Source organism: Hyperolius riggenbachi, chromosome 6, assembly GCF_040937935.1.
Source record: "Hyperolius riggenbachi isolate aHypRig1 chromosome 6, aHypRig1.pri, whole genome shotgun sequence".
Taxonomy (NCBI): domain Eukaryota; kingdom Metazoa; phylum Chordata; class Amphibia; order Anura; family Hyperoliidae; genus Hyperolius; species Hyperolius riggenbachi.
The window spans coordinates 142,024,355-142,047,243 of NC_090651.1; the positions used below are offsets into that span (position 1 = coordinate 142,024,355).

The 22,889-nt window shown below is 42.8% G+C and overlaps 1 protein-coding gene across 6 annotated transcripts in view; it reads right to left on the reverse strand.

Moving 5' to 3' along the window:
- Positions 1-22,889, reverse strand: part of COL11A1 (collagen type XI alpha 1 chain) — a 782,075-nt gene that overhangs the window by 537,481 nt on the left and 221,705 nt on the right. The window contains exon 3 of one of the 6 annotated variants that reach the window (XM_068240019.1): positions 11,849-11,960. The exons of the other annotated variants lie outside the window; for them this stretch is intronic. The gene's annotated coding sequence lies outside the window, so the exon portion shown is untranslated. The remainder of the gene's footprint in view (positions 1-11,848; positions 11,961-22,889) is intronic. 6 annotated transcript variants of the gene reach the window in all.

A 22,889-nucleotide genomic window follows, 5' to 3' on the forward strand; every position in this document is an offset into this window, starting at 1 on the left:
GTGGTAGCTTGTTTAAAGCGGATCCGAGATAAAAAACTAACTACAACAAGTAACTTGTCTATATATGTTATCTAAAGTTTAGATAGTTTACACAGCATATCTAGCTGCCAACAGCTTCAATAGTTAATGATTATTTATTCCTGTGATACAATGAGGGCAACCATTTTCTGTTTGTCACATTGTCACAGGCTGAGGGCTGGAGATGCTATCAGCTTGCCTGTGTGTAAATTCAGTCCCCTCTCCTCCTCCCTCCTCCCCTCTGCCTCTGAAATCTCTGACTAGTAACACCTCCCCCTCCTCCTGCCCAGACTGAGCTCCCATAAGCCCTTGCTACTGTCTGAAAATGCCAAGGCACTGTGAAAAGCTGTGGGCGAGGCTTGTTTAGTTTATAGGGAATTAAGAGTATTAAAACAAAACAAAAAAAGTAATTGACTTGAGGAATGCCCAATAAACTATATGAAAGGAACACAATTATGCAATTAGTAAAAGTTTATCTCAGATCCACTTTAAGGAGCATGGTAAGCATCCCGGCTGTGAATGGCACCATGTCTGCTCCTGGAAATTGAGCAGCAGGTATGTTATGCATTGATGATTGTATTCCTTTTAGTCTTGACAGATTATTTTTTTCCAACACCCTTTTATAGGGTCAAATTTAACTGCCCATTTTACTTACAAGTTTGATTCTCTTGTTGCCAGCATCTTTATGGCTTGTTATAATCAGGATAAATTGTAGTGTAGCACTCATTTTGCATCACATCTTGGGCTTGATCCACTAAACCGTGATAACTCATATCACGGCTGTTTTTGCACACGTTTTCGCGTGATCGCAAATTTTTGTGCGAAAACATGAATTTCATATGAAAATTTGCGATCGCACACAGGAAATTGCTTGGGAAAACGGCCGTGATATGAGTTATTGCGGTTTAGTGAATCAAGCCCCTTGTGTGAGCTACTGGAACTTTTAGTGTATGTCCAACTACTCCAACTACATGAACTGAGAAAATTCACTTAAGGTTTGATACTTACCTGAGCAGAGGGATATATCTGGATAGTATAGAACTTTCTTGCTCCTCTGTCTGGCCTGTTGATCCCAGCACTGTCCACCTGTAAAGCTATTCAATTAAATAGCTCTTCGAACTACCCATGTCCCGAGCAGTTCTGGGGACAAGTGTGGAACTGTTCAGGGATGAGAGTGGTTCTGAAGATCTGTTTGACCGAGAAGGTCAAATAGCTTTACCGTTGGGCAATGCTGGAATTACGAGCCAGATGGAAGAATGGGAAGGTTCTATACTATCCAGAGATTTCCATTTACTCAGGTAAGTATCAGAGGTAGTTTTTTTCACTTCAGGTTTACTTTCTTTCTTGCATGTCAATCAATGTGTCCTTTTATATTACACTGGGTATTATTATTTAGTATTTATATAGAGCCAAAATCTTCTGCAGCGCTAACTGTCCCTGGGAGGAGCTCACAATCTAATCCCTACCATAGTCATATGTCTATGTATGTATCGTGTAGTGCATGTATCATAGTCTATGGCCCATTTTTTGGGGAAGCCAATGAATTTATCTGTATGTTTCTGAAAAGTGGGAGGAAACCCATGCAGACATGGGGAGAACATTCAAACTCCTTACAGATGTTGACCTGACTGGGATTCGAACCGGGGATTCAGAGCTGCAAGGCAAGAGTGCTAACCATTAAGCCACCATGCTGCCCACTGTAACTGGTCTGTCAAGTAATTAATCACTTTCCTAATCAGAATTTTTTCTATTCATCTCATTGCCCAAATCCACCCCCCTCCCCTGATTTTCCTCCTCACCCTTCCCTTTGTTTCCTCATTCCCCTTTACTTCATTTTCCTTTCCCTCTCAAATATGTTCCCCCTATTTCTCATAGGTCTAATCAACATTCCTTTTCTTCATCTCCTTTCTTCAGCGTCTTTTCCTCCCATCCTCTATGGGAGACTGTATATGTATATATGAGGAATATGTGAAGGTGCCAAAAAGCTATCCTTCACCTCTTCTGCAAACATTATGGAAATCCTAACACTGGCACATTCAGAAAGACTCTCTTTATATGTCCTCACCTCCACATACAGTTAACATCTTTGAATGTAACCATAAATGGAAAAATTCCTCTCCATTTTCAACGAGAAAATTAGACATATATTTGCTGATCATTGTACAGTAGTCCCACCCTAACGAAGCCGGAGAATACAGGTAAAACTTGTTGGTGTTCTGCTCATGCCTTTCAGCCAGCAGCTGCCTGTGACCAAGATGGTCATTTAGTACATATCCAGCATGCAGTGCTGTGTATTCTACAACTGAATCCTGTAATGTCTGTAATCGTGGCTCTGAATATACTTTTAGTGGCTATTAAAAGCTGGCTGGTTCAGAGGAAAACACATACCACAGGCACGTGTGTTACAGAAGCACATCCAGCTCTCTGTGGGATGTAACCTTGTCCTCAGCCTTGTCTGAAGCACAGATTCTACATTCATTTTGCAGCATTTAAGAGGATGGAAAATTTGCCTCCTCCTACTAATCCATAGTGGTGCCACTATTTCAGTGTGTTAAGTAGAAATGTTTCTTATGCTTACATTTTCGTGTGCCCAGTATTGCTAATGCAGCTGGCAAGCAACAGATCTCTGGCTGTATAATTCCGAATGGCCATTATTATGATGTAACCTGACTCTAGTGCCCTTCTTTGCTGTAAAATGCTGAATGCTACTAATATCATAACTCTGTTACCATTAAACGTCTAGTATATGTGGAAATACCCAGATCAGGCACTATACTGTATGAGTGTTTGAAGAACCTTGCAAACTGGATGAGTGATCTTGATTCCTAAAAATTGTATTTAAACCATTTGATGTGCATTGTTGTCAATATGTGGTGCTTGAGGAGCTGTGGACATGCACATGTTTTTAGGCTGGATAGCTAGCACTAGCTGTACCTGAAGTGTGTTGAAAAAATAGTCCTGGATGATCTGAAAACAACCTTATAGCAATAAAACAAAAACAAAACAAGGAAAAAACCTGTGATCTTGAAGTGTAGTATGTACGATGCCAAAAGAAATTCAAGGGAACCCAACATATAAAGGCTGACATATTTATTTCCTTTTAAACAATGCACATTATCTGGCTATCCTGCTGATCCTCTAATATTTGCCCCTTATGCTTTTAGCCATAGACCCTGAATAAGAATGCCTTTCAGATGTTTCTAACAAAAATCTGACAAGATAAGCTGCATACTTGTTTCAGGAGTGTGAATCAGCTACTACTGGCCAACAAGATGAGCAGGTCTTCCAGGAAACAGGTATTGTTTAAAGAGAGACTGGAGACATTAAAATGACCTCTTTTTATTTCCCAGTCCTGTTCCGCATTAAGATCAAAGATGATTCGCCTGATCCCTGCAGCAGAACAAGGTATTTATTCCCCCGAAATCCTGGGGCAAAATTCTACGACTTACCAAGTTGCAGATTTTTCTGCCCGGGGGAGGCAGAGCTGAGTGAAGTAGCTCTGCCTCCAGTCCAGTCAATCTCCGCCGATCTACACCTCTCCCCGCCCCTCTCAGTGGAAGAAGAATGAGAGGGGAAGGGAGAGGTGGAAATCAGTGGCGATTGACTGGACTGGAGGCAGAGCTACTGTGCTCAGCTCTGCCTTTTCCAGGAAGTAATGCAGAATTTTTCCCTGGGTATTTCGGGGGGATAAATACATCATTCTGCTGTGGAGATGCGCTGAATAATCTTTGATTCTAATGCTGAAGAGGACTGGAAAATAAAAAGAGGTAATTTTAATGTCTTCAGACTCTCTTTAAAAGGAAATAAATATGGCGGCCTCCGTATATCTCTCACCTAGCGTTAAATTTAAAAAAAAACTAAATACAGTAGATGGTACTCACAAGCTTTGGCTGCAGGTGAAGCAACCACTATTAAAGCTTGCAGAGATATTCCCATGACCCCTCAGGTACAGAACCCAGGGCTTTATGAAAGTATAAGACTTCAATCCCCCAACAGAGGTGAAACTGTCACAATTCAGGGTAGGTGGCAACTCAAAAAAGTTAAAAAAAGATGGGGGAGTGTTGTCTCTCCAATGATGCTACTTGACTTTCTTGGAAAATACCATTTACATAGTTACATAGTTATTTTGGTTGAAAAAAGACATACGTCCATCGAGTTCAACCAGTATAAAGTACAACACCAGCCTGCTCCCTCACATATCCCTGTTGATCCAGAGGAAGGCGAAAAAACCCTTACAAGGCATGGTCCAATTAGCCCCTAAAGGGAAAAATTCCTTCCCGACTCCAGATGGCAATCAGATAAAATCCCTGGATCAACATCATTAGGCATTACCTAGTAATTGTAGCCATGGATGTCTTTCAACGCAAGGAAAGCATCTAAGCCCCCTTTAAATGCAGGTATAGAGTTTGCCATAACGACTTCCTGTGGCAATGCATTCCACATCTTAATCACTCTTACTGTAAAGAACCCTTTCCTAAATAAATGGTTAAAACGTTTTTCCTCTATGCGCAGATCATGTCCTCTAGTCCTTTGAGAAGGCCTAGGGACAAAAAGCTCATCCGCCAAGGTATTATATTGCCCTCTGATGTATTTATACATGTTAATTAGAGCCCCTCTAAGGCGTCTTTTCTCTAGACTAAATAAACCCAGTTTATCTAACCTTTCTCGATAAGTCAGACCTTCCATCCCACGCATCAATTTTGTTGCTCATCTCTGCACTTTGTTTAATAGCATAAACAAGCACAATGCGTTTCTCAGGGCAATCCCTGCTTCTTCAGGTCAATAAAACAAACAGTGCTGCCCCAGCTGATAGGAACTGTTTTCTTTTATTGTCCTGAAGAAGTGAGGATTACTCTGTAAAACCCACTTAACTTTCTTTTTAAACTTCTTTAATTTTTTTATATATTTTTGGTAATCTCCAAACACAAATTGTCACCTGGAACGTGGTGCTTTTTTAATTAAAATCATCTTCTATAAAACACTGTATGAGTTTGCTGGTGTTTCATACATTACAGTGAGTGCAAAGCCTGCCTACCAGTATGCCAACTGCAACTTGTAGCAGTTGGAAAGTAAAAAGATGGTTTTGCTCATTAAGAAAACTAACTGGATAAAGTCTGAAAAGGCAAAAGCAAGTGAGCTATTTATTGCAGTTGGTCTGGAGAATTATGTAGCATGAAATTCATGTCAGAGCTATAACATATTATATAGCATTTATCCTTCCATTGAAGGGGAACCTTGGCAGAGTTGCAGGACTTGAGAGGCAGCTATCCATACCCACAAAAACTTAACAGGAAAGCTGAGAGATCATACAGTTCTTGTCTCCTAGTCTGTACATCTCAAGTAACAGCCTTTCCAGTCAACAAGGGAATAAAAGTTGTATTAGGTCAGCATGAGATGAACTTCCCCAGATGTAGCTCAAACCCAAGGTGGCTGGCGTGAAACCCACTGTCCAAGAATACATTTTGGTTTTGCCTTATATTGACTTAAACATCCTGGATCACCAGCTCTGCCATAAGACAGGGAAGCCAAGCAGTCCACAAGACTCTAGGAGCCTCCATGTTCAAAGTGGACCCCCCTCCTAAATACACACATGCCTTCACTGGCCAGATAGGAGAGGGTAAGTAACAGCCTGGTAACAGACTCTACAGTGGCCCCATTGTATGGAGTCAGCGTGGATGGATTCTATACTCTGACTTTATAGATTGGGGCTTTGGTATCCATTTTATTGACCTGCACCTGATGCTTATGCATATTGGCCTCAATTCACTAAGATCATGCTGGAGATAATAAGGCAAGAGAAAACGTACCTCCATACAGTGAGAGAGTTATCTTATCTCTCCATTCCTTCAGTTACTTCCTCTGTAGTTCAGTAACCTCCTCTGTAGTTATTTTCACGCACAGTTATTGAACAGCCTGTCTTTATCTTTAGAATCCTGGAGTTATTATAAGGATTGAAGAGTTAACTTAAAGACAGAAGAGTTAATTTTAGGTTTGCCTTAGGTAAAATGTTTCCTGAATACTACATGCCTCGTCACCATGGTGATAACTATAGAAACGTTATTAAAGACAGGAGACAAGCTTAGTGAATTGAGGCCATTGCGTGCCTCTGAGGAAGCGTCTGTTTGGCCGTGAAACACATATTAGGCAATCTTTCTGTTGAATTAGATCTCTGAATTGTGTCTACATCCTGTAACCGCAACTGACAAGACTTATGATTGAAGAATAAAGAGAGAAATTGTTCCTTTAAACCCCCGTTTTGTTGTGTTTAGACTATTGCATAATTTGCACTATTTAGGGGTGGATCCGAACTGTTTGTATTTTATTCTGGCTATTTTGTTGTAACAGCCTGGCCACGCCTTCTCCCACAATGCACTATTATATGAGAAAGATGAGTGATGAAGGTGCCACACACTCTCCCATGAAGTGACATTGCTCACCTAACATTCTGAAGAAGAAAATGTCCAGACCCTGGCTAGCTTACCTTTAGATTTTTTGAGCAATAAAGGTAATGGTCAAATTTTTTTGAAACATTTAAAATACTGCTTCTACCCTTTGATAGGTAGAAAGGATCTGAATTGCAATTTATTTACATTTTAAGGACTGGCTTTAAAGTGGAGCTGAACACAGGACAAAAGGAAAACAAGAAGAAATGCACCCTGTATATATTTAGAGAATAAACAGTACATGTGTTGTCTAATACCCCCATTATATGTGAGAATTATTATTATTATTATTTATTTATAAAGCGCCAACATATTCCGTGGCGCTGTACAATGTAAGAAAACAAACAAGGGATACATAATAATACGGACAATGATATACATCAAATATGAACACTGGTACAAAATACAGAACTGGTGATTACAGTAGCAAATTTAACATAATGTATAAATGTATAATAGAGTGCAAGCAATTAAATTAATAACATTCCAAGACACAAAAGGGGTGAGAGCCCCGCCCTTGCGAGCTTACAATCTAACGTTGTAATTTGACAAGTTGTAATTTGATCCCTAAGCTGTGCCAGCTGACTGCCCCGGCAGAGAGGCTAATTAGAAAGCACAGGATGTTAATAATATGTCTGCTTCTATGAAAGCAGGAAGTAGAAACACTGCAGATTTATTGCAGGATTTGTAACAGATCTTTGTAACAAATAATGTTTTTTCTTTAAAGGTTATTATGCCGTTGCATATCTTTTAGAACAGAGAGTAAGTTCTGAGTTCAGGTCAGCTTTAACTTAGAACTGGCTTTTCCTTCCCTTGACCTCACATCTGCCATGGTTCACACACTTATGGTTTACTTACTTATGCATCATCTCACCTTGCTGGTTAAAGCTTCATAATTTCTTGTCCCTTTCTTGTGTGGTCTGCCATATTTCTCTTTGACAATTTTGAGAATAATAAACTGACACGCTTTTTTCAGACTCCAAACACTTTTTTTTTCTAAGTTCAGCAAGATAATTCTGCTTCCATTAGAGGAAAGAGAAAGACTAAGGCTGGTTTCACACCAGGACATTGCGTTTTAGGGGACGTTATGGTCGCATAACGTGCCCCTAACGCAACGCCTGGTGCTCCCTGCTTTGGACGTCAGAGTGAGCCGCGTTGTGCAGCTCACTCTGGCGTCCGTGATGCCGTGATGCGCACTCTTGGACGCATGCGGCATCACGTGGTCCCGCCGGCCAATCGTTGCACAGAGCGGCCGCTCCAGGAAGTAAACACTGCACGTCACTGAGTGCAGTGAATATTAATTAGCCATGTGCCTGGCCGTTCTCCGCTCCTCCCCAACGTTACTGAGCATGTGCAAACAGTCTAACGCTGCTCTGCCACTTACAAAGTACTGCATGCAGTACGTTATATTATGGCGCAGCGTTACACTGTAACGCAACGTGGGCACTGTGAACAGCCCATTGATTTTTCATTGCTGTGTGGTGGGGTGCGTTACAGGCCGCTCTAACGTGCGCCTGTAACGTCCCACTGTGAAACCAGCCTCAAGGAGTGATAGCTATTCCCTACTGAGCTGCAGTCTAGGATATAGAAAGTAAGGATATCACACAAAAGAGAGATCTCACACACACAGTCAAAGTATGTACGAGTATATATTTTGATTCAGAGTAGGTAAACTTTTGAAGGAGAAAAACAACATACTTGAGGTTTAGCACTAGGGATGATCAATGAGATGCAAATATTTCCCAGTTCATGCAAAATTATGTAAATGTCTATGCAAATATATGCAGCTGGAAAATGGACCAATCAAGCCCAACCAAGGTTTAAATTGATTAGTTTATTTTCAAGCTGCATATATTTTCATAAAAATTTACATAATACAAAAATATGAACCCAAAAAATATTTGCATCTTATTCATCAGCCCTATTTACCACTGCAAAACATACAAAGGCAGGATCTGAAACAGATCATTTAGAGGCACAGCCTGGTCGCTAAAATGGGCATCGCCATAGATGAAAATGTAATTTGCAGCTTTGCCAGTACCGACTGAGTAAATTGGGAGCTGTGATTTGGCTATTAAGGAACCTAATACCAGGCTACAAACAGAGTAAGCCAGGGGGGTTGAGTAAGCAGCACCTGGGCTATTACAGTATGTAGCTGAACTTTAGATAGCGGAGTAGCAACATCAGGGTTGAGTAAATGGGGCGTGAAGTTCGGCTGTTATGTAACTGCACTTCAGATACCGGCAGGGGTTAGTAAATGACACTTAGGGTTTGGCTATTATGTAGCTGAACTCCTGGTATCGGCAAAAAGTGGCAAAGGTTTGTGATTGGTGCCCAGAGTTCAGCTAATATGTAGCCAAACTCTGGATACCTTCAGAGCAGTGCCAGGGGTGAGTAAGCAGCACTACTTAGGGTTCAGCTATTATTTAGCTGAACTCCGGATACCAGCGGAGCAGTGACAGGGGTGTTTAATCCTTGCTAGCGTTCAGCTATTATATAGCCGAACTGTGGATACCAGCAGAGGAGCATCGGGGCTTTAATGTGGCTGAACTCTGGTTACAGGTGGAGCAAGTGGTATTGGTGAGTAATCTGAGGCCTTGGGTTCAGTTATTATGCAGCTGTAGGTAGAGGTGGTTAGTGTTAGGCATAGATGGGGGGGGGGGGGGTTAGTGTGAGGTATAGGTAACAGAAACCAATTGTAGTATTGTAGTATATTGGTAAGATTACAGATATTCTATCTGCATGACCTGGTGCCCAAAATACTAGATATTATTTAAATATAGGTTTAGAGGATAGTAAAAGGGACGGGAGAACACTGGGAGCCCAATCTGGTGTAAATTTGTTGGTTGGTCGAATAAATAAGTAGCTAAGAAGACAGATATACTCACAAGGCTGGGTTGCACATGAGGCAACCGCTCCAAACAGCATGTGGGTAAGTACCGCCCCCACTCGGCTTTGTGTTGGTGCGTTGGTGGTCACAGCTTCTAGAGAAAAGAACCACCTATAAAGGTGGTGACCCCTAATCAGGGGAGGTAAGTAAACAGGAAGGAGGTAGGAGGCTCCTAGGAGTACTCCGGCAGAAAAGTGTGTGCCCTTAAAGTGCCATTAAATTGAATCGTTAGCAGGCACCTTAAAGTTCCATACAAACGTCAGATTAAACTTTGCCGAGACAGTCATTATCGGCCACCTCGGACAAGGAGCGTGTGTATGGCAGCCAATGACAGCAATGTTCTCCCCACTAAACCGCCTGCTATGTGACATCAATCCTGCGCCACTTTGCCCCCTCACCTAGAACAGAACAAGTCACTTGCTTGCAAGTAAGCAACGCGTCTGCATAGCCATGGCCATGCAATGTCGCCTAAGGGATCTGGTCCCAATCTCCATCAGGTGACATTAATAGAGCATGTGCGCGGGCCTCAAGGCAGACTTTGGTCAGATCTAGCAGCATTTAGGTTGAGCTGTTAACAAAGAAAAGGTCACCATAAATAGGAGGCAAAAAGAAATATAAAACCCTGGAACTTGCATACCATTTATACTTGCATCACAGGCACAGCTGCCCATGCGATTTGCTGCAAAATATATAGGCTAAAACGTGACATAAGTCAATGCCTAGAAATAGCACTCCAATCTCAAGACTAAGCCAAAAAGGAGCCAGCCCAAAAACATCGAGCTGCCTAGGGGTAGAGGTGCCACACATTATCATTGTGACTGTCTCACATAACTAAGACAGCAATGCTCACTTTAAGCCTGTTTTCCATGGATGGCTAAACTGCTCATTTGTTAAGCAGGCCAGCTGCCGGCCACCAGCACCATTCGGCTGCAATTATTCTGCATTTGGGTAACACTGCGCATGTCACATTTGCCATGCGGTGGCCATGCTTGTGTCGCCATGCTCAGATACAACTATATGATTCACCGCCTGTGCTGAGTGCTAACAAGCACCTGGCTGGTAGGCAGAAGCAGCTGGCAGGCAGTGAATTCAGATGCTCATAGAAAAGAGGTGTTAAGCCCCATCTGCATGGTACAATTTTCTGACAGATCGGATCTATTAGACCGATCTATTAGATCATTTCCAAGCGGTCCAATCAGATTGCGATTCAATCGGATTAATAAGGCACACAGCTGTCTGACCAGGCACCTAAGGAGAAAAAGGTGGAGAGAACTGCTTACATGTGTATATTAGTACTGTATCCTTTTACATTTAAGGGTTACAGGAACATTTTTCCATTTAAAATATTTAAAAAACAAATATTACAATAGCTTGTAGCGACACTCAACAGAAATAGATCAGGAAAATGCACGAGTAACACCATTAAAAATAAAAAAAAATACATTTATTATTGCGCAGTGCTGCGACAATCCATATATTGTTATAAGCATTAAGCTCAGACACTGTAATTGTCAGCTTGAACATAAGATATTGTTACAAGAAGGGAAAAACAGATATATCATATGAACATATGTAATTAAAATGTGAAGTTCACTGTGTCTGGTGTATGTCATATATTATGGAATGGTTGAGCTAGCTTTGCATTTTATTATGTGTTGGAACATAATGTACGTTTCTGGGTGTCTGCCACTATTCATAGCCCAGTCACATTATACCCGTGAGTATACTGCAGTATGGACACTGTGAGAGGACTAGGGCAAGGGGAAGCAGTGTGACTTACATCATTTTTAATGTATGAGTTCTGCTATTGCCTTCTGTAACAAATGGTTCTCATTTATTGAATAATAATATATTGTTTCCAGTAAAAGGCATTTTTTTTGCTTTGAAGGTTTTTCATATTGACACTGGCTAAGTGGTTAGCACTCTCCCTCACAGCTCTGAAGCCTCAAGTTTGAATCTTGGCCAGAATGCTATCTTCATTCATAAAGTTTATATCAGTAACCCTCTCTTCGCAAACATATTTAGAAAATCATTACTATTCAAATTCTATTAAGAGCAGGGAATTCCTTATTTGGTGTTACTCTGAGTGTCATTTAACCAGTCTAACTGGGGATTAATTTAGCTGTAAGTCTTAGCACCCTATAATGTTGGTCATTAGTGTCACAGTGGACTCTGGAAGTGGAGTGGTTATGTTCAGTCAGTAAATTGAATAAAATCTAATTTGTGTGGCACCTGGCTGAAACTCCAGGCACCCAAATCAGACACGCAATGCTGGCATCAAAATGGTTGGCACAGTGCTGCACCAAAATCAGTTCGTTCGCACAATGGGACCTGCACACTTTTTTTTGTTTTGTTTTTACATTTTTTTAAATCTTTCTTTGTTAATTTTTTCCAAAGATGTTTTCATGCATTACTCATTTCTGTGTTCACGTGTATACACATTATTAAACAACAATTAAAAAACACTCCCATGGTCACTTCATCTCCAGAATCCTACCTGGAAGACATGGCTACAACATGCTGTTCTGTATACAAAAGATGCACATATTCGAAAAACTCCAAATTTAATTTCTTCAGCTTTGTAACTCAGGCCAGCAAGGCTGCTTTCTCTGAGAGCAAAAGAAAAGCATCTGAAGTTAAAAGTAAATATCCTGAAAAAACAAAGGGGGGGGAGGGGGGACCAGGGAAATGAGAACACAAAAATACAAATATCCCCCCAAAAATAATTCTTGAGGCATAACATTTTGTCACTATAACCCTTATGCTCATTTGAATAAATAAGAAAAAATGTGTATGAGACAGAAGCAGTTGCACTGCAGGATGCCAAAACTCCATATTCACTTCTGAGACCTAAATTGCTAAATTTTGTCCTTGGAAAGAAGTTTGCTTTTACTGTATAATGTTACAAATTGAAATCAGCTGGTCGTTTGGTGAAAGATGACTTATTCTTTGGCGCATAGAGGTTTCCACTATTGAACTGTAAATATGAAACATTAGTGAGGCTAGGAAAATGTAAATATTATAACTTAGGTTTCAAAAGATCTGGATGTTTTCTTGGTATTCATGGCCTCATCAGGCTTTAGTCAGTCATTTTAGCATTATGGAGGAAAGCAGAGCTAAGTGGACTGAAGTGAACATAAAGCTTGTTCACAGCTGGCTGGTTGGAATTGCTGTCTGTGTCCTTGTTTGAGAAGATGTCCCTCATTTGCTGTCTTAGTGATGTTATGGTTGGGGAGTAGCAAGAACTCATTGAGCCCCATGGCAAAATTATTGTCTGGGGCTTCCCTGGGCCCCTTTAACACCCATTGTCTAAAAGTCCCCCCCCTGCCCCTATAACTTTCATGGTGACGTAGTGGTTCCTTCCAAGCGCTATAACTTTCCCTGGTAGTCTAATGGTCCCCCACATGCCCCTATAGCTCTCCCTGGAGGTCAAGTGGTCCCCCATGCCCCTATAGGTTTCTCTGGTAGTGTAGTGGTTTCTTCTGCCCCCATAGCATTCCCAGGTGGTCTTGTGGTCCCTCCCCCATCACCCCTATATTTTTTCTAGTGTTTGTTGGTTACCTCATTTGGTTACCTTTTATTGATTTCCCTGGTTGTTTTGTGCCCTTCCTCTCCCCTCAGCCCTATAGGCACTAGACTACCAAGAAAATCTATATGGGCATAGGGGGACCACTAGGCTCCCGGGGAAATCTGTAGGTGAACAGGAGGACCACTGTTCACCTACACTAGGCTACCAGGGACAACTGTTCCCTGGTAGCCTAGTGGTTCCCCTGTTCACATACAGATTTCCCCGGAAGCCTAGTGGTCCCCCTGTTCACCTATAGATTCCCCCGGGAGCCTGTTAGTTTCCCAGTGCCTCTATAGGTTTTCTTTTTTCTTGGTAGTCTAGTGGCTCCCCCAAGCAACTATAGCTTTACCTGGTAGTCTTGTGGTCCCCATTTGCCCCTTTACCTTTCTCTTGTCACCTAGTAGCAAGTGGTCCCTCAGACGACTATAGATTTTAGTTAGGTCAGGTTAGGAGTGGTGGTGGTAGACTAGCAAGAGGTAGCAGCGCCAGAGTGCTCCCGTCATACTTATCACCAAATTGCAGAACAGCACTCTTGTCTCACATGGCCACTGAAGTGGGACTCCAATAGGTGCCATTGCTTACGCCACTACCTTACTCACCCATCCTCCACCACTCTCTTATGAACAGCAGCCAGGTAGAGGGGAAATATTCTTCCACCTGTCTGCTGCCAGTGGATGAATACCTCCCTGGTCAGAAATACAGATTAATTGTTAGGTCTGGCCAGGAAGGTATTCATGCCCTGGCAGCAGACAGATGGAAAAATAGTTCCCCTCTAACTGCCTGCTGCAGCACCAACTTCGCAACCTAGTGACATCCGGGTAGGGAGGAGGTGATCTGTGTGGCTGCATATTTGGAGGCAGAGGACTATGATTGGGCCACCCCCGCCGCTATGGCAATCCCTAGACCAGTGGTTATGGTTTATCCTGTAAATTATACACGTCATCGGAAGTGAAAAATATGTACAATAAGGAGGTGGAGGGTAATAACATTTTTAGAACTTCAATTTGTCCACTCTGCACAAAAACATTTTTCAAATAATTTTACATCTGTAAAAAAAAAATTCCAGTAAGTAAAAAAAAATGTCCCAGGAGTCCCTCCCTGTCTTTTAATCCTTGCTCACATGCGCACATGGCCAGGTGCATTGTATTGTGTGAAAAATACAGTATATTGTATAATTTGTCACCGTTTTATTTTGTCATTTTAAGTAAACTTAGCTATAAGTAAATGCCACTTTAAAGCGGAATGAAACCCAGCATTTCTTCTTTGCTCTAATAGATTATTTACAGCATATTATATACAACCAGCATCTTTTTTTACTAGAACAGCATTCAAAGGGTTATACACAGGAATTAGAAGTTCCCTGCCAGCAAAGCTGGACACATCTGAAGCGCAGATAATGTTATCTTGTATTTAATTGTATCAAGTGAGAAATGTAAACAAACACTTTTCTGACACTGCAGGCTCTCCTGAAAACAGTCAGACAATCAGAAAACATTTCTGCTTACGTTAGAAGATGAATAAAGCAGTTATAAATAAAATGCAAAGTCAGCTCTCAGAGCAAAAAAATTGTACTTTGGGAATGTATAATTTCTAAATGATTAATAATACTTATGCAAAAAAGCAAATATGATAATCGCGTGGCATATAAAAAGTAGGAAAACATGTTTTTATTGAATATTATGTCAGGGTTTTATACCACTTTAAATAAGGTAATTTTTCTACAGAAACAGCAGTGCAGGAAGACCCTATGCCAGGTATTTACTTGTACAATTATTGTATACATATTTTGCTTTTCATGCATTAAAGGGACTCCGAGCTCACCCAAAAAAAGAAAGTTGTACTCACCAGGGGCTTTCTCCAGCCCAGTGCTGGTCGGGAGGTCCCACACCGGCGTCTTGGCTCCTCTCCTTCTCCCCGCTCCGGAATGGCTGACAGGCCGCAGCCCGGGCGACACTCGGCAAAGTGTCGGGCTGCAGTTTCCGCGTATGACGCGGCTGACGTCACACGCCGGCCGCTTCGCGTCATCACGGCGGCCGGCGTGAAAGTACTGTGCATGCGCGATTAAAGTGCGCATGCGCAGTACTTTCACGCCGGCCGCCGTGATGACACGAGGCGGCCGGCGTGTGACGTAATCCGCGTCATACGCGGAAGGAGCAGCCCGACACTCGGGCGAGTGTCGCCCGGGCTGCGGCCTGTCAGCCATTCCGGAGCGGGGAGAAGGAGAAGAGCCAGGACGCCGGCGTGGGACCTCCCGACCAGCACTGGGCTGGAGAAAGCCCCAGGTGAGTACAACTTTCTTTTTTTTTGTGAGCTCGGAGTCACTTTAAGTTTTTATTTACTATAAACAGTTTCTAGATATCCTTATTTTTCATTCTGTTGATACAGCAAGAGTGTTGAGAGAATCCTCAAACTTCTAGAAGATTTAATTTTAAAAGACTTTTTAAGGCCTAACTTAAGTATAACTTAACACAGGATACATCCTTAATTAAGGCGTATGCATCTTTGAAGCTACACTATAATTACTCATGTAAATATAATATTCTGGAAGAACTTTGCGGGACAAAAGGCATAAAGAATATATGCAGTTTTTTTTACATAAATCAGAATGGGGCTTCAGAAATAATATGGTCTGCATGGAGAAAGTACAGTATGAGTCTTTTATATCCCAAAGACATCATATTATAGTGAAATGCTACCACATCTAACCATGTTCTTATGGCAAGATTTATATGTTAAAAATAGAGGTGGTATGCTTTACTTCTACAACTCCACTTGGTTTTTGTTTTTATCTTTGGTTGAGATTTACTGAAATAATAAAGAAGTGTTGCACATTGTAACTCTGGGATGAGTTCAGAATCAGAATCAGAATCTTTATTATTGCCAAGCACGACTGGGTCGTGCCCGGAATTGGGCTTGGCACGTACAGGGTACTGATACAGGATATAGATACAGATACAGGACAAATCAAGCAGTTAGAAAGGATCACAACATTTGCAAAGAGACAATGTAGCATAAGTTACAACACAAAAAAACATCCAAAACCAAGAGGAAAATAACATAAAACTGACATTATCATGAATTGTTTTTTTAGGTTAGAACTAGGGTAGGTTTACATCAGCACCAAACATTGTCATCTCCTTGCGGTCTATGACATTTCCAGAGCCCTAGATGATGCCGGTTAAAAATAATACCATTCTTCTCCTTTTGACTATTCCCTCCCAATTTCCCCAATCACCTTTCTATAGCAGCACTGTCATTTAGAAAGAATTGTGACATTTTTTAAAAGGGCCATTATTTACAAAATGGCCCAAAATGTAGAAGCAGAGGTCAGACTCAGAGATACATTTCCTGTTATCATGGCAATGAAGTATCAAGGTAATGAAGTCAAGAAAGCCCCAGTCTTCTCAAATAATTTGTGGTTAGCCACAGGTACATCTATTAGATTAGGCATTAGGAAGTGGTTTACATTGTGGGGATGGTAGAATATGCCATCAATGGGGTTTCTGTTTGGTGCAAGTTAGGGTTAGGTTTAAGGAAGCAAAAGGTATTCAGTTAGGAAGAGCTATGCAAAGGGACTCGCACATAAATCTATCCTCATGAAGGCATTTTGTAGTAGACAGTTTACCCATTTCTTTACTCAACTTGTATTAATACATGTAAGAGGAAATAAATTGACCAAAAAACATATTTCCTTCTAAAGTGTTTATGCCATTAACATGCAATAGCATCACGTTACTTGAGCAAATATTCTACTTAGTGTGTGTGTAGTTCTTCCACACATATGTCTAGACTGAACAGGTGAGCAGAATTTGATGGTCTTTAGAATCCTGAGGTCAGTTCTCTCGTAAAGGCCAAGTGGAAGCTGTCTCTACCAGGTGGGCAGACTTCTGGGGCTTCTTTGTTTCAGATAATAAAGTTGGCGAATTATACACCTGTCAGAGCTCAGTTTTCTCTTTATTCCTTATTCAGCAAGATCAACCTCTGCAAGACTGATTTCTTCTCAAAAGAATGGAAGCCCACTGCATACATTGCTGCAGTCATATGAAACAGGGCAATCAGAACGTTCAGAGACAAAATAGTCATTGTAGAGGAATAAATAAGCAAAATTGTTTATTTTTGCTGTGTTATTAACCAATTCTCAACCACAGGGTTTTTCACCTAAAAACCACAGCAATTTAAACATTTCAGGGAGGCAAGGGTTAATGGGCTTAATGGGGGTATAATTTATAAAAAAAAAAAAACTCACTGATGCTGATCACTCACTAATGCTGTGTTAGTTATCTGAGATCCTTTCACAAGATCTCAGTAACTGTAACAGCATAGTGACTGTTACAATGTTTACACACATTCTGAATGAATGAGCACTGTCATTGGCTTTGGCAGTGCTCATTCAAACTTGCAAGCACTTTGATTGGCTTTGTGAACACATGTTCACATCAGCCAATCACGGACCAGCGGGTGCCCGACGCGTACGCACATCCGAGTGCACGCGAACGCGGACGCGATCGTGCACAGCAGGAAAATAAACAGGAATTGCCTATCTACGCCCCTGTGACTCAGGTGAATTTAAAAGGGGCGCTCAGGTGAATTTTAAAGGTTGCTAAGTGCAGGGGAGGACTGGGACCTTTTGGCCTGGGGGGACAACACAAACTAGAGGCCCGTTTCACGGCATCCCCAGCCCAAAGCCATATCTTTCTTGTGTGCAAATCTTCAAATTGTGATGACTAACAGCCCCAGCCACACACACACACACGCACGCACGCACGCACGCGCGCGCACACACACACACACACACACACACACACACACACTATGTACCTGATGCCTAACCCCGTTTCTCTGCACAATCTACCTGTCTGTGTCTGATGCCTAACCTTTTTTTTTTTTATGAAAATAAGTGCTACTTACCCAGGGCTTGTCCAGCCCCAAGCTCCTAGCATGTCCCTCGCCGCAGCTCTGCAGTCAGCTGTTCGCTGCCGCTGCCTCCCAGCCCCCGGCGATGACGTCAGGCCGACTGCGCCTGTGCGAGCGGCGCTGTCAATCACCACCACATGGACCAGAGCGTACTGTGCAGATGCAGAACTACTGCGCCTGCGCAGTACACTCCGGTCCACGTGGCGGTGATTGACAGTGCTGCTCGCACAGGCGCAGTACAGGCCGACATCCAGGTCGGACTGGTGCCATCGCCGGGGACTGGGAGGCAGCAGCAGTGAATGGCTGACTGCAGAGCTGCGGCGAGGGACATGCTGGGAGCGTGGGGCTGGAGGAAGCCCGGGTAAGTAGCACTTATTTCATTAAAAATGCCTGATAACTCCTTTAAACAACCCCCCACACACACACACAAACCTACCTACCTGATGATGCCTAACCCCACTCCTGCCCACCCACCATACAATCTACTTGTCTGACACCTACCCCCCCCCCCCCTCCTCCAACTACCTGTTTGACAGTGCCTAACTGCCTGCCTCCCCCCTCCCCTGCCACCAATCACACCACAAGAAGAAAAAACGTTCCCCCTCAGGCCAGGGCAGAATGGGGATGATTATCACAAAAAAAAACCTCAGAGGGCACTGGCCTGGGCAGAGAATTGAATTTGACAGCAGTAGCAGGCAGGCAGCAAAGTGTGAGTAACTCAGTGACAAGAAGGGAGAAGAAGTACAGAAACAAAATGTATAAAAACCACCTTCTCCTCTGGCGACCTGGACCCGACCTCCTCTATCCTCCTGTCTCCTCAGTCCTACACCTCCTCCTCCTCCACAGCAGCAAGCAGCTATAGGTGGCATCTCCGACTCCCAGCCCCCCCCGAGTGTCCGACTCCTCCAGCCAGGACAGCCAGCCACTCGTAGCCGCAGCTCCAGGGCCCCAGCCCCCCCCAGCACAGAAAGCTGAAGAGTGAGACAGCTCCCTCCGATGAAACCGCAGGCACAGCAGCACAGGGGAGGACTGTGTCCGACTCCTCCAGCCAGGCCAGCCACACGTAGCTGCAGCTCCAGGCCCCCAGCCCCCCAGCACAGAAAGCTGAAGAGTGAGACAGCTCACTCTGATGACACCGCAGGCATAGCAGCACGTTGCGGGCAGCAATGGCTCCAGGCGGAGGGCGGAGTCAAGCAGGGTCAACCCACCGGGCCGGAGAGGACCTAAGCTATTTGTGTCCTTGTGCCGCTCACATCCACCGCAGGTGCAGCCACGCACAAGGGCACACCACGGCTGGATGCCTCAGCCCCTTCTTTGATTGGATACTTCAACTTGCCGGGAAATATCGCGCGAGGTTGCGATCCCCACTGCGAACCTGTCACCTGTGGTATGTCTGCGGCCGGCCGGCCCTAATTACTTAGGATTCGGGCAGCCCGGGGGGCAATTGCTCCTGGGCCAGTCCTCCCCTGGCTAAGTGGTTAAAATGCCTTTGTAAAATGCATTTTTTCTTCATGCAAAGAGAATTGAAGTCGCAGGATAAAAGTGAACACCTTTTTCAAAAAGCACCCAAATTATTCACAGGGGAGAGTTTATGGTTCCCAATCCTGGTACCAGTATGTATGCCAGAGATTCACCCTGGAGAACTAACAGGCAGCTTACAGATCATTGATCAGAGACAGGCAGGTGCTCGAGACAGGCAGCAAACGGTTCAATGGCTGTGGACAGGCAGATAATCAAGGCAGTCACATTTTTTGTTGTGGACAGGAGCAGTATAAAATCCAGAGTCAAACAAAGAGGGCCATAAGCAAAGGACAGTCAGTGACATGAGTATGCACTCTTCAAATTGCTACAGAAGATGTCAGTACTATATAAATAATAATAATAATAGGGTAGGGCACTAGACTATGACTATGGTAGGATTAGATTGTGAGCCCCTCAGAGGACAGTCAGTGTACCCCATAAAGTGCTTCAAAAGATGTCAGTGCTATAAAAAATACATACGGTAATAATATGGTAGGCTATTAGACCATGATTATAGTAGGTATTAGATTGTGAGCTAAGAGCTCTTCTGAGGACAGTCAGACACTGCCCTGCCTGCGGCCACCGGTTATTTCTGGTTCCTTTGTCCAGGATGGGCAGGGCAAGCACTCCTCCTTGCCCCTCCTGTGGACCCCCATGAGCAGGATGATATATTTTTACATAAATTATTTTTTATCATTGGTGTGTGAGCAGAATACAGAGAGAGACCTTTCGACCCGAGTGAGGTTAGTTTAAGCTCCTAATTTGTTTTTTTTTCAGTTGTTTATTTTGGAGCATCCCTGATGTGCGGGCATGTTTGGTTTTCCTTACTCTTCCATAATTTGCATCTGGCAATGTGGACTGCACCACATTGTGACCAAACACCCTAAAAAAGAAGAATACAGAGACAAGGGAGCCCAAATGGTGCAGTATGTCACAAGAAGAGTGATGGAAAACAAAACGGATTAGGGTACTCACAAAGGAAGGTTGCACAAGGGGCAACCAACTGCTGAAAGCAGGTGGAGATCTATGAACCCGATGTGCAGGTGTGCGGCTGGAGCTGGATGTGGTCGAAATACTACAAAGATCCTATAGATGGCAAAGCCACTAGGTACCAATACACACCCCTCCCAAAGGAAGGTGAAAAGCACAAAGGGGGTAAGAGGTGCCCAGAAGTAGATACATCTGAGTTAAAAACAGCTAAAAATAGGAAAAAAATAGGAAAAAAGAGGTGGCTTGCCTCAATAACAAGTTTATATAAATATGAATTTTATTAAGCACAGGCTAATTCGTATTTATTTGAACTTGTTATTGAGGTAAGCCACCTCTATTTTTCTTTTTTTAGCTGTTTTTAACTCAGTTTTATCTACTTCTGGGCAGCTCTTACCCTCTTTAGGCAATGTAGACTTTGCATATATAACCCAAGATCTAAGGAAGAGTATGAAAATGTAGATGAAACATAAAGCCAATACACACATCTGAAGTACAGTAAGGAGGTTATAACAACTTGCATTCCAATTGTGAAGTTGCAGAACAAAGAAATACCTTTTGCATGATACGTTCTCAAACAATGAAATTATCAGAAGTGCATGGATGCTCTACCCGGTAAAAAAAAAATGGAATTTGTAAACATCCAGTCATTTGCTGGTTCTTTCCAGTTTAGTCTAATTACAATTATTCAAGTTGAAGAGCAATTGAATGACAGCCTGGTTTTTTTCCTCCTTCGCTAATTATTATTACTATGTTCATTTGATCTCTGGGTTTTAGTGTCTGGAAGACGACCAGGAAATGTAATCATCCTGGGCCGCTTCCTTTGCACTGAGTATTTCTAGCAAATGGTTCCTGCCAGGATCCTAAACAGAATGTGTGAAAATAACTAATCGGATCCAGATGCAGGGATTTATTGTTCATGGATCTGAGCTCAACTCTAAATCATTGAAACTGAGAGCCAAAGAGGAATTGAACAGCAGTCACAATGCAGTAAGAGCTACATGATTGCCTCATCTAAAAACAGCAGGCGCAAACAGCAACACAACAGGCATATATCAATGCTGCCAATCTGCTGTGGAGTGGTGCACTTTATATCTTCTTGCATTGATTTGACAGCACCCCAATATCAGAAACACTGTTCATTGATGAGCCTTTATATTTTATAGTGATCCAGTTCCTTGATGTGTGATCTGAAAAAAAAACCTTGACATAAACAAAAGATGACAGTAGGCCAATGTGGCCTCTGTCCATATCCATGGTAGCACTACTGGCCCACTGATTTCAGGAGAATGATTTATTAGAAAACCGTATGTGCTTGTTATTGTCATTGTGATGATACAAGGCCCCAGCATTATTTGTTTCTTCCTCCTTCCACATAGGGAAAAAAGCCTACAGACATCAAGAGTACCCAATGCAGATTATATAAAAAAAGTTATATACTTACCAAGGAAGAAGGAAAACTCTGGGTCCTCCAGAAACTTCCTGCGTCCTTCTTACACCCACCATTGTGGCATGCCCCCAGACCATATCTGACAAGAGTTTGTCAGAATGTTATCATGCTTGCGCTCCCCTCTGTGCACAAGTGCAGGCTTAGTGCATTTGCGTGAGTATGGCTGTGCCGACACTGTAAGCAGGAACAGGTCATCCATGGCTTTTTGCAACTATGCAGAGAAGGCCATGGTCACACAGGCACAGCACGGCCACGCTCGTGCATGAAGAGGAGCACGGTTGTGAGCTTCCAAAGGGTCCAGACAGCAGCGTTGGTCTGGAGAAGGACAAAGGAACCTCTGGAGGACCCAGAGGCAACTCTTTTCTTAGATAAGTATCTGTTTTTTTTTTTGTTCTGGTTTTATTTAAAGGATCATATCAGTAATGTTTTTAAAATTGATATATATCAATGTAAAGACAGAAATACACTGTACAATCTTCGGTAGATCTAGTTAATTATCAAAATCTACCTGTTTGTATACATGGTTTACTACTTTGCACCATTAGATATTAAATAAGATAACAATAGAAATTGTGTTTAGTGCCGATCACATTGCCACCACAGCCATCTTTGTACTGCACAATGCAGTAGGAACCCATCAGAAAGTTGCTCACTTAAAGCTGAACCTGTCACCGCCCCTTCCCCCAGCCAAAGGAAGTGAGTGAAAATCTATGCAATGAGGCCACAAATGAAATAACCACATATCAGAGGCTGGTGGAGAGGACACAAAAGGAGGAAATGCGCAGGACACTTATTGGGAGGCACAGGAAATTAGGAGGCACAGGGACACTAATTGGGATAAGAGGGGGCTTGACACAGGGAAGGAGTATTAACTGCAGCGTGAAATAGGGCCGGTTCACACTAGGCGCTTTGCCTGCGATCGTGTTCGGCTCCACGATCGCAATTTGAGGGTGAAATCTGGCGATTCAGCGCTATTTGCGCTTGTGATTCCCATTCAATGGAATGAGTATCACAGAGCAATCGCCCCCAAAAAGCTGCATGCAGCGCGTTTGCGATTGATCAAAATCACAACCACTGCAGTGTGGATGTATCCATAGG